This window comes from Rhipicephalus sanguineus, chromosome 3, assembly GCF_013339695.2.
Source record: "Rhipicephalus sanguineus isolate Rsan-2018 chromosome 3, BIME_Rsan_1.4, whole genome shotgun sequence".
Taxonomy (NCBI): domain Eukaryota; kingdom Metazoa; phylum Arthropoda; class Arachnida; order Ixodida; family Ixodidae; genus Rhipicephalus; species Rhipicephalus sanguineus.
In genome coordinates this window covers 111,576,909-111,589,010 of record NC_051178.1, presented here as the reverse complement: position 1 = coordinate 111,589,010, position 12,102 = coordinate 111,576,909, and positions in this window count along the sequence as shown.

Here is a 12,102-nt window from a genome sequence, read left to right as displayed (position 1 = left end):
AATATGGGTGTGGTTTATTCAATTCCTTTGACATGCGGGGCGTGTTACATAGGACAAACGGGCAGATGTGTCAACGTTAGATTAAAAGAACACGAGAATTCCTTAAAGACAAAAGGGTATGCTCATTTGGCTTCTCATGTGGACAGGTGCGGGTGTGAACCGATATTCAGTAAGGTTAACATTTTAAAGAAACATAGGAACCAGTTTGTTCGAGAGTTGAATGAGGCATATTTCATTAGGAAACAAAGGGGGACATGTATCAGCGAACCGTCGGTGACGTTATTTGACTGTGAGTTTGAATTTTTGGACCAGCACGTGTAAATTTGATGTATATTGTTGTTGGGCTCGCCTCGTTTTTTGCTTTTACCTGTACGCGAGCTCTATGCGTTCTCTCAATTTGCGCATGCGGGGAACGTAGGGGGGTTGATCATATAAGTGTTGTTTCTGCAATAAAAATTTAGTTGTGAGTGTCAGCGCTGTGTTTCCGTTTCGCTTCTTTTCTCTGTCCGTGTGTGTGGTTGCGCTGCCGGTAAACATGATGTGCAGACTAAAGAGACATGGAATGTTATACCGCTATTTCAGGTCTTCCTTCGAAGCTTCGCTATCAATCGAAATTATAAAGCTTTCACAATGTTTAGCTTGCCAGTGTGGCAGTAGGTGCTCAGCGTAAAGCATCCGTTCTTATATCAGTGAGATGCAACTACTACTGCTCAGAGGAAACAGGATTTGTGCGACACAGAATCTTTGTCCTGTACACAAGTCAGGCAAGTGTATGGGTCTCCATTACATTGATGATTACTTGACGACTTGTACATACGCCTGGCTGTAATAGAATACTAGAAGCAAGGTTCCGAAGTCGTAGTTGGCGAAGTCGCTCGTGAACGTATCCGGTCTTAAAATTGAATCATTCAAATAAGCTTATGCAAATCAACTAAGTTTGAAATCTCTAATAAAAAGGGAGCACATGTAGAATACCTTAGTAGCGCGCTTAACAATATGTATTTAGGAATGTTCATAATTAGTGACTTGGAAACGAAAAAAAAATTTTAGCGAGCCCTCCGTGGTAACTTCGCGGTTATGCTGGAGTACTAAGCTCGACGGTGCGGGTTCGATTCCCGATCACACTGGCCACATTTCAATAGTAAGGAAATGCAAAAGCAAAGAGTGCTTATTCTTATGAGCTTGTTAAAAATACCTCAGCTTGTAAAGTTAATAAGGACTCCTCCGCTACGCTGTGCCTCATAACCATCGTGATTTCGATGCGTAAGAGCCAACTGTTTATTTTTGACATTAAAGGCATTCGACCTTCTGTTCATTGAGAAGTCACAGTTCGATATAACAAGCCAATCTTGAAATGCTATGTATTTCTTAATTGCCTGCTTTTGTAAATCCTGAGGTATTAGCGCCCTTAAAACCACAGAAAAAGTGAGGTCATTTTAGCGTCTCTGGAAGTCTGTTTCGCGTCAGCACTCAATCATGGGGATGTATGTCTGGCTTCTCATATTTAAATATAGCTTCTCTTATTGCGTCCGTTCGGGAGCATGAGCAGAAATTATGCAAATGTACAAATTTCCTCCATTTCATGTTGACCATCTTCACTTAAGAGAAGTTATTCATGCATGTGAAGAAGCTGTTGAAATTAGCGACATCTCTGTACACTGGTTCAGGACTACTTTGCTGGCGTCTTCATCGTGTGTCAGTTTTGCGTTTTTTGTTCTGTTCGGGGAAGCCTCCAACTATGGTAAAATTTAATTTTCATATTTATTAAATGTAGGTCCTAATTTCATAACAGCTTTAAGGCCTTTAATTACCTTTGAATTCAACCTTATAACAGTGATGATGATGTAAAGCCTGGCATTTGCCCAGTCCATCCAAAAAGTCTATCCTCCCATGGTCAGATAGATGTGTTGACCAGCCTTTGAGATACTGCAATAACGAGTCGATCTAAAAAAGACTTCCCAAGCATGGACTGATTCCGGAGACAGCGAAGTAGCGTGGACGAATCGCGATGGAGGTAAAGCAAGATTCGCATCGGAACTGTGCATGCGAAGATTGAAGAGGCAGTGCAGTATCGCGTAGATTAGCGGTGTAGGAAACTCAGGCTTCCCTACTAAGATTCTAATGAGCTAATTCCGTGGGCAGTGAGATACCCAGTGGACCCGCGGCCCAATATTCACCCATTACAAAACACAGGAGAACGATGTGCAGTGTGAACGGAACACGAGGACACTGGACGGTGGCCGGTAGGTGTGCCGTGGCAACGATGCATGATTCACGTCAAGCCTAAGCAGCCACAGTCCTGTATTCAGTACACTGCAGCCCAACACGTACGAGAGGAAACAAAAGAAAGTGCAAAACACACACAAGAGGAAAGCAGAATCAAGGTGCACAAGTGAGGGGGAATGTGGAAGAAGAAATTTCAAGATGCAAGGCGAAATGAGTGCATGTATCTCCATTTGTGGTTAACACCGTACGCGTCGAATACACCTCTTACACCTCCCCCCAATCAGACAAAAAAAAACACGCAAAAGTTTATGTAGCTGCACTAAACTTGAAAGCTGTAGGAAGTGCGGAGCAGTGATTCATCCGTCCTTCAGCGACGAACTCAAGTAGCGGGTGTTGGGGGGCTAGTTGGCAATACATTTCTGTGTGAATTTAAACTGCGCTTGGGACGAGACACCAGAGTAGAAGTTAGCAGGACGAATGCAGCCTGTTAGCACCACTGAAGAATCTGCGTTCCTTCAGCGACGCTCGCGTTCACGGGCAAGCGCGGCCTGGCGTTCCAATCGTGCCGCCTGCTGGGCCTCCATGGCGGAAGAGTAACCTTCATTTATGATGCAGTGGCACCTTCTCCTCTTCGCATTTCCCTCCTCTACCCTCTCACATCACTCCTCCTCACCTCCATTTCACTTTTCCATCTAATTGCTTTGATATACTATACACGGCTCTCCCCTCCTCTTCACCCTCACTTGCATTTCTCTCCCCCATGCTATAATTGGTTATGTTATACATGGTTCTGCTGGCGTTACGGCGAGCGACGACATGAGATGACATCATACTTCGTTCCTTCTTTCCTTCCTCCTCACTTGCTCCTCACCCTCACTACCCTTTCCCGCCCCATTCCTTACAAGGTTATGGTATAGGTAGCTTTGCCTGCGTGACGCCATACTTGGCTACGCTATGCTTTATTCTCTCCCTCGTTTCTTTCCATCCTCCTTACCCTCACTTCGCTTTCCCTCCCCCTCGCTATACACCGCTATGCTATGCATTGTTCTGCCTGCCTAACGCCATACACGACTCCGTCATGCTCTACCCTCTCCCTTTCTCTTTTCCGTCCTCCGCACCTCCATTTCCTTTCCCACCCGCTTGCTACATATGGCTATGCTTTATATGGTTTTGCCTGCCTAACACCATACATGGCTATTCTGAACTACCCGCTCCCTTACCATCCTCATCACCCTTACGTCACTCCTCATCCTCACTTCTCTTGCCCACCCCTTGGTATATGCGGCTATACTTCGTCTATACTTCGTTGTGCCCGCGTAACGCCATACATAACTATGCTATGCTTTACCGTCGCCTTTCCTCCTCTCCTTCCTTCAAACCCACACTCCTCTTTCCCACACCTTTGATATGCATGGCTATGCTATACCTGGTTTTGCCTGCGTGATGCCGTACATGACATTGTTATGCTTCACCCTGTCTCTTTCTGCTTTCCATCCTCCTCACCCCCAGTTTCCTTTCCCGCCCCCTTGCTATACATGGCTATGATTTACATTGTTTTATCTGCCTAGCGTCTTACATGTCTATGCTACGCTTTTGAAAGGAAATATCATCCGCGTGTTTAACCTTTTCAATTATAATTTAAGTCTAGCGTTTAAACGAGAGATGAAAGAAAACTTAAAATGTTTTCCATGAGTTCTCAAATCTTGCTAAAAACACTTATTTATATGGCACTAATTACATAGAACTGTTGAAGGTGGTTACTGCGCCGGCAAATTATTCTATGCAGAGAATATCATACACGCTACCAACCCTTTTAAATCCATTTCATAAATTACACATTGAATTTCAAATAACTTCTGCACGAACACTGCGCGAAGATTTCATCAGTCCATGCTCACATAGTAAATAAGAGTAAAATATTGCTTTCTTCATTCTTTCTTACTGATGTGGCTGTTTTTGGTATGAAACTGTATTGTTTGCTGAATATGTGTTCTATATGATTTTTTTGCATTTTGTGAATGTGTACTATCGCTGCCTGCATTGTAGAGATGGCTGCTGGCCTCTGTCAAGTTGCTTGTGCTTCAGGCTACTTTTACCCGCAGTCTCCTCCATCGCTGATGGAAACAAAGAAGTTATTATTGTTAATATTGTTATTATTATTATTATTATTATTATTATTATTATTATTATTATTATTATTATTATTATTATTATTATTATTATCCTGTCCCTTCATCCTTTCCGTCCCCCTCACCCTCATTTTTCTTTTGCACCCATTGGTACATGCGGCTAAGCTAAATTTGGTTCTGCCTGTGTAACGCCATGCATGACTATGCTACGCTTCACCCTCTCCCTTCCTTCTTTCCCTCCTCCTCAACCACACTTCCATTTTTCACTCCCTTCCTTCACATGGCTATGCTGTACACGGCTTCGTTCGCGTGACGCCATACACGACGATGCTATCTATGCTTGAACCTTCCCCCTCCTTTCTATAACCCTCATCCTCACTTCCTTCCCCACTGCATTCCTACACGTGGCTATGTTATAGGAAGGAAGGAAACAGAATAGAAGAAGGCAGGGAGGTTAACCAGAAACACTTCCCGTTGGCTATCCTACACTGGGGGATCGGGGATGTATATATGGTTCTGCCTCCGTGACACCATGCTTCACTTTCTCTCTTCCTAGTTTCCACACTCCTCACCGTCACATCACTGCTCCTCACCTCACTTACTTTTCTCGTCACCATGCTATACATGGCTACGTTATACGTTGTTTTGCGTGCGTGTCGCCAAGCGGCGACCAAAGATGACAGCGTACGATGACAGTGTATTCCCTACTTCTTCCCCCTCCCTTTTTTTTCTCTTCTTCTCACCCTCACATCGCCCCTGCTCAGCCTCACTGCTCTTTCGCGCCCGCTTGCTATACGCGGCTATGCATACGTGGCTGTGCTATACGTCATTTTTCCCTGCTTTACGCCAAGGGCATACGACGGCATACGACATTCCGGGCCCCTAAAGTTCTCCGCACTTAAAACAATCGCGATAGTGGTAGAAACAAGACGAACAATCACAACGTTGGGCGTATCTTCAACTAATCGTTCGTGGGGAGGTTCCGCTGAATGTTTACACAGTGAGCAACATTTTCGGAAGAAAACCTTGTTACATACATGCGCAGGTCGTCTACAGGCTCCTGGCACGGTTGCAACACTACGAAGAGACTGCCGTGCCGCCAGGAAATCAGGAGGCCGACGAGCTCGCCAATCCCGAACTGCAGAACCACGCTTGGGTTCCATGGCACGACGAGTAGCCGAAAGAGAGACGTCGGCAGCTAACACACTGCTCCATCCTTACTTACCGAAACTTAATGCTGATGAAGCCTGGTTCAACCAACGATTATCGTGTATGCATCCACTGTGGGGAAGGGGTCTACTTATGGGACATTTGGGACATACGCAAAACATTGGACAAGGAGCTACCCATTGACTCTGATGGCATCAGGTTTCTGCCAGTTGATGAAGGTGATGGACAGGGGCGTAGCCAGAAATTTTTTTCGGGGGGGGAGTTCAACCATACTTTATGTATGTTCGTGCGCGTGTTTGTATGTGTGCGTGCCTATATACGCAAGCAAAATTGAAAAATTTCGGGGGGGGGGTTCAACCCCCCCAACCCCCCCCCTTGGCTACGCCCCTGGTGATGGACTCCGGTGAGACCAAATTATGCTCATGGACATCCGCGATCAAAAAAATCACAGCATATCCACGGAGTGAATGATGATGAGTGGGCGAAGCTGCGGAGGTTCATCGGTAAACCGTGAATCTTCCGTGAATTCTGCCCAGTACATCATCACCGACGTGAGATCGGGCGCGTTTATACTAAAGGTTCGATGAGTTATGACGACTTGCAGCGCACTTTAATTTTACATGTACGCTGTGAATTTTCATTGTTTAGAAAACCATTGCTTAGAAAACATCTGGCGTCTCTCGTTAAGCAGCTGGCGTCTTTTCGTTTTGCTTTAGAAACATCTGGCGTTCTTTCGTTTTGCTTTTACAAAACATCTGGCGTCTTTCGTTGGTTTATTTCATCAATCAACGGCGTTTTGAACAAAATTTTTATTGTTTAATCACGCACAGGAGAAATCTCACCAGGCACTACCTTGGAGGTAAACAATGGCTGCTACTGGGAATGGGAGACAGCAGAAGTCGGCTTTTAGCTAACACTTACACTTCTACTTCTACTAACGTTTCCTACTGGAACGTGCCAATGGCTGCTAATGGGGAATGAGAGACAGAAGAATTCGGCTTTTAGTTAACGCGCACGCTGCGAATTTTTTTATTGTTCAACAACGCACAGGAGAAATCTCCCACCGGCACCACCTTGCAGGTCAAAGCGTAAGACTGGTTACATACTACGCTACGAGGGACGAACGGGTGCCGCTATAAGGAGCTTCGCCCCTAAAATGGTGGGCTACCATGGCGAACTGGCTGCCCAACCGGCCATGTGCGTTTTGTTCAATGCATGTAGCGATATCCGGACGTGCTGAACATGGAGCAGACTATGCCTCATTGGCTGGCTATCGTGTAACGCCGGACGCCACTCAAGGAATTTTAAAAAGAACGTCATGTCATGGTCGTGCATGGCCTATAATATGTAATTTCTTAGTGCATCGTTTTTTCTCGTGCACGTGTACTGATATTTCATTCATTCATTCATTCCTCTTTATTTTCCAGCATAAAACGAAGACATTACATTCTGGATGGTCTCCTGGGCTAAAAGCTGTAATGAAACAGCTTGACTAGGGTCCAGAAGACCAATCACATGGCAACAAGTGACATCTGAAAAGATTTGCACCGAATGTACAAGTCATATCACACATGGTAGAAAAAATTATGTACAGAAACAAAGCATATAACAATATTCGTGTAAGCGTAACAGGGAATTATTTTTGGATAAACACATTTCTAACAACAAACAACACTAACAGAATACTCATATTTATTTACAGAAAAGAAATAGTAATACTACAAGTACAAGAAAAAAAGAGCAATTGTACACCTGTAATTCTGGCAGTAAACTACACGAAACAATATCAACACAATATAATAAAGGAAAAGCATGGCAGTTAACCATATACAGCAATATACAGTGGAATATAGTACAACATTATGAAATAAATGAAATCTATGAATGCATTAGTAATTCAGAAATATTTCACGTAATGTATTAAGCCCAGGTTGATGTAAATGTTTATGCTTATTAAGAATACATGGAAGGTTATATTTCAACGACTGAAGTTTATAGTCAGTGCGAAAGCGCGGTATAAGCCAGCCTTCTACATTACGAGTATTGATAGCGTGACTGTTGCGTTGCAGCGCAGCGGTTAACTCGATAAATTGCTTAAATGAAGTAGAACATATGTAAAATGATCGCAGGATGCGGAACTCGTACATATTGTCACGTTTAATACAAAGGCGACGTGCACAAGGCGGTGATACAAGGCCCCAAGTCCCGAACGGGGTCGGCGCAGCACAGCCAAAACAAAGGCACTGGCGCGAGAGCTACTGCGTCTTCGTCTGCCTCTTTCTCGCTGGCATATTAAGCGCGTGGCATTGCCCCTCCTCCCGAAGGAGCATCGCCTCGATGCTAAACGATAATAATAATAATAATATGTGGGGTTTAACGTCCCAAAACCACGATATGATTATGAGAGACGCCGTAGTGGAGGGCTCCGGAAATTTCGACCACCTGGGGTTCTTTAACGTGCACCTAAATCTAAGTACACGGGCCTCAGACATTTTCACCTCCATCGAAAATGCAGCCGCCGCGGCAGGGATTCGATCCCGCGACCTTCGGGTCAGCAGTCGAGCGCCATAACCACTAGACCACCGTGGCGGGGCCTCGATGCTAAACGAAGCATTTACGGTAAACACAAACGAAAACCTAATGTCATCAATGTCACAATGTGTAGTATGGTTTTAACCGCACCACGTGCACAATCTCGGGTCGTGGCTGTCGGCGTCGTGGTGATTGGCTTCCGTCCGGAAGGACTTCGTAGTTGACGTCGCTCACTCGTCATAGCACTTTGTAAGGGCCGAAATACCGACTGAGAAGCTTTTCAGAAAGACCTTTGCGGCGCACGGGGGTCCATACCAACACTTGGTCACCCGGTTGGTAATCGACTTCTCTATGGCGGAGGTTGTAGCGCCGTGTGTCGACGTCCTGTTGTTTCTTGATGTTAACGCGGGCGAGTTGGCGTGCTTCCTCGGCTCGTTGCACAAAACACTCAGCATCTTCGTCAAGATTGTCGATGTTGTCAATGTCGCATTGGAGCATTGCATCCAACATCGTCTGGACATCACGACCGTATAGGAGACGAAACGGCGTGAAGCGTGTGGTCTCTTGCGTAGCGGTATTGTACGCGAATGTTACGTAAGGAAGCACCTCATCCCACGTCTTGTGCTGTACGTCTATGTAGATAGACAGCATATCAGTCATTGTTTTGTTCAGCCTTTCGGTCAATCCGTTTGTCTGTGGGTGATAGGCTGTTGTCTTGCGATGCGTGGTGCAACTTAGCTGAAAAACCTGCTCAAGAAGCCTTGCCGTAAACGCCGTTCCTCGGTCTGTGATGACGCAGGATGGAGCGCCGTGGCGTAGTACAACGCTCTCTGTGAAAAAGTGAGCGACTTCGGAAGCTGTGCCTTTGGGAAGAGCCTTCGTTTCAGCGTAGCGGGTTAAATAATCTGTAGCGACGATTATCCACTTGTTTCCCGAAGACGACAAGAGAAACAGGCCCAGGAGGTCCATGCCGACTTGATCGAAGGGTGTTCTGGGTGGCTGGATAGGATTAAGTAACCCCGCAGGCTTAACAGATGGGGACTTTCGGCGCTGGCATTCGCGGCAGGCTTGAACGTATTGTTTAACGCAAGCGGCAAGTTTCGGCCAGTAGTATGACTTGCGTACTCTAGCGAGGGTTCGGGTGATGCCCAGGTGGCCAGATGAAGGTTCGTCGTGGCAGGCAAATAGAATATCATCACGAAGCCCTGCTGGAACGACCAATAGATAAGTTTTGTTGCTGGCAGCAGCGTTCTTCTTGTACAACACGCCCTGTCGCAAACAAAAGGATGACAATCCGCGAGCGATATTCGGGGGCAGAGATACGCTGCGGCCTTCTAGATGTTCCATTATAGGTCGCAATCCAGCGTCTGCTCGCTGCCGTGTAGCTAAGTCTGTTATGCTTACGGCTCCAAGAAAAGGGCAGTCATCTTCGAGGTTTTGAGCGGGAGGTTCAACTGGCGCGCGTGATAACGCGTCTGCATCTTCGTGTGCGTGACCTGACTTATACACGATAGTGACGTCGTACTCCTGCAGACGTAAGCTCCACCGTGCTAGTCGTCCGGAAGGGTCTCTTAAGTTCGCGAGCCAGCACAGCGAGTGATGATCCGACACTATCTTGAACGGGCGGCCATAGAGGTACGGTCGAAACTTAGCAAGTGCCCATACCACGGCAAGGCACTCCTTCTCCGTGGTACTGTAGTTGGACTCCGGGCGTGATAGGGTGTGACTTGCGTAAGCGATGACTCTTTCAACTCCCTCCTGCCGCTGTACGAGTACCGCGCCCAGACCGATGTTACTGGCGTCGGTGTGAATTTCTGTTTCGGCTTCCTCGTCGAAGTGCCCAAGAACAGGAGGTGATGCCAGGCGATGGCGAAGCTCGGTGAATGCAGTTTCTTGTTCAGAGCTCCAAACGAATGGTGTGTCGTCTCTAGTGAGTCGAGTAAGTGGTTCGGCAATTTTGGAAAAATTGCCTATAAAGCGCCGGTAGTATGCACATAGCCCAAGGAACCGCCGAACACTTTTCTTATCGGCAGGAGTCGGGAAGGCTGCTACAGCGGCGGTTTTCTCGGGGTCAGGACGGACGCCTTCCGCGCTCACAAGATGCCCAAGGAACTTCAGTTCTTCGTAGCCAAAGTGGCATTTCTGAGGCTTTAACGTAAGGTTAGCCGACCGGATTGCCTCGAGTACTTGTCGTAGTCTCTTCAGATGTTCGGAGAAGCTGGCTGAAAATACGACCCCGTCATCTAAGTAGACAAGGCAGCTTTGCCATTTTAAGTCGGCTAACACAGTGTCCATCATGCGTTGGAAGGTAGCTGGCGCAGAGCAGAGACCAAACGGGAGCACTCGAAATTCATAGAGGCCATCCGGCGTGACAAAGGCTGTTTTTTCACGGTCGCGCTCATCAACCTCGATCTGCCAATAGCCACTCTTCAAATCAAGGGAAGAAAAGTACTTCGCTCGCCGTAGCCGGTCAAGAGAGTCATCAATACGCGGCAGCGGATAAACGTCTTTTTTTGTGACGTTGTTGAGCTTTCTGTAATCGACACAGAAGCGAAGCGTACCATCCTTCTTCTTGACCAGGACGACGGGTGATGACCACGGACTGTTCGAAGGCTGGATAACGCCATCGTCGATCATTTCCTTCACTTGTTCCTTAATGGCTGCGCGTTCTTTCTGCGAGACACGGTATGGCTGTTGGTGGATAGGTCTTGCGTCATCGTAAGTGATTATCCTGTGCTGCGTGATTGGCGTCTGACTCACTTTCGACGATTGAGCAAAGCACGTCCTGAATTCAAGTAATAGCTCTCGCAAGGCCTTCTTGTGCTCTTCTGACAGTGCGTTGTTGATGTCAACATCTGCTACGGCTTGTCCATGGCGGCTACGGTCTTCGCACGTAAAACACTCAATGACGTCCTCCAAGGCTTCAGCGTAGGCGACGGCAGTGCCACGGAAGAGGTGACGATGCTCATTTGTGAAATTCGTGATCATGACCTCGGCTTGACCGTTCCTAATGTCAACGATGCCTCGTGCCACAGAAATTCCAAGCGCGAGCAACAGAGAGACGTTACACTCTGCCAGTGTTTCACCGTCACTTGTTCCTTCGGAAATCACCTGAACCATGATACTTGCACGAGGTGGTATTGTTACACTGTCGTCGGAAACACGAAGGGCGGCTGTACGGCGGCAGGTGTCCTTTGACGTAGCCTTGACTGTAGAAAAGGAAATGCAGCGTCTGCGTAGGTCGATTATGGCACCGTATTCCCGAAGAAAGTCCATTCCGAGAATTAATTCGCGGGAGCATTCGCGTAGCACGAGGGAGCTGACCAAAAACGTGGAACTTCGTATTTGTAGCCTCGCAGTGCACACACCAAGCGGCGTGACAACATGTCCTCCAGCAGTGCGTACGTGGGACCCTGTCCAAGGCATGATAACTTTCTTCAGTAGGCTGGCCAATTTTCCGCTAATAATCGAGTAGTCAGCGCCAGTATCTACTAGAACAGTTACATTCCGACCGTCGATAAGCACAGGTATGTCCATTGAAATGTCGCGAGGCTGGGATACATGCGTCGTCGAATTTCCGTCGGTCCGATGTCTCGTCGATTGGAGGTCGAGGTCTTCATCACGTCGATAATCAGCGGCCTCGCCTCGAAAGGTCGCTGGCGTCAGTTTTCCAGGTGAGGGCTCGGAGATCGTCCTTGCGGCATCCGACTCCTGTTGCCCGAATAGGATGGCGACCGTGGTGATGGTGAACGCGACTGACGCCTGGACGGTAGACGCTGCCGAGCGATAAAATCTTCAATTTCGGGTGGTCGCTGTCCGAACCGGGGACGGGGTGAATTGGCAGGAAAACCCTGAAGGCCAAGTCGCCGGTACTGGCACTCTCGGTACACGTGACCCGCCTCACCACAGTGGTAGCAGAGCGGTCGTCGGTCCGGCATGCGCCAAATGTCGGATTTACGCGCGGCGGGCCGAGTGTCTTCAAAATAAGGAACCGCCTGTGCCGACTGAAGTGTGGCATACGGCGTTGCTGCCGATAGCGGCACTG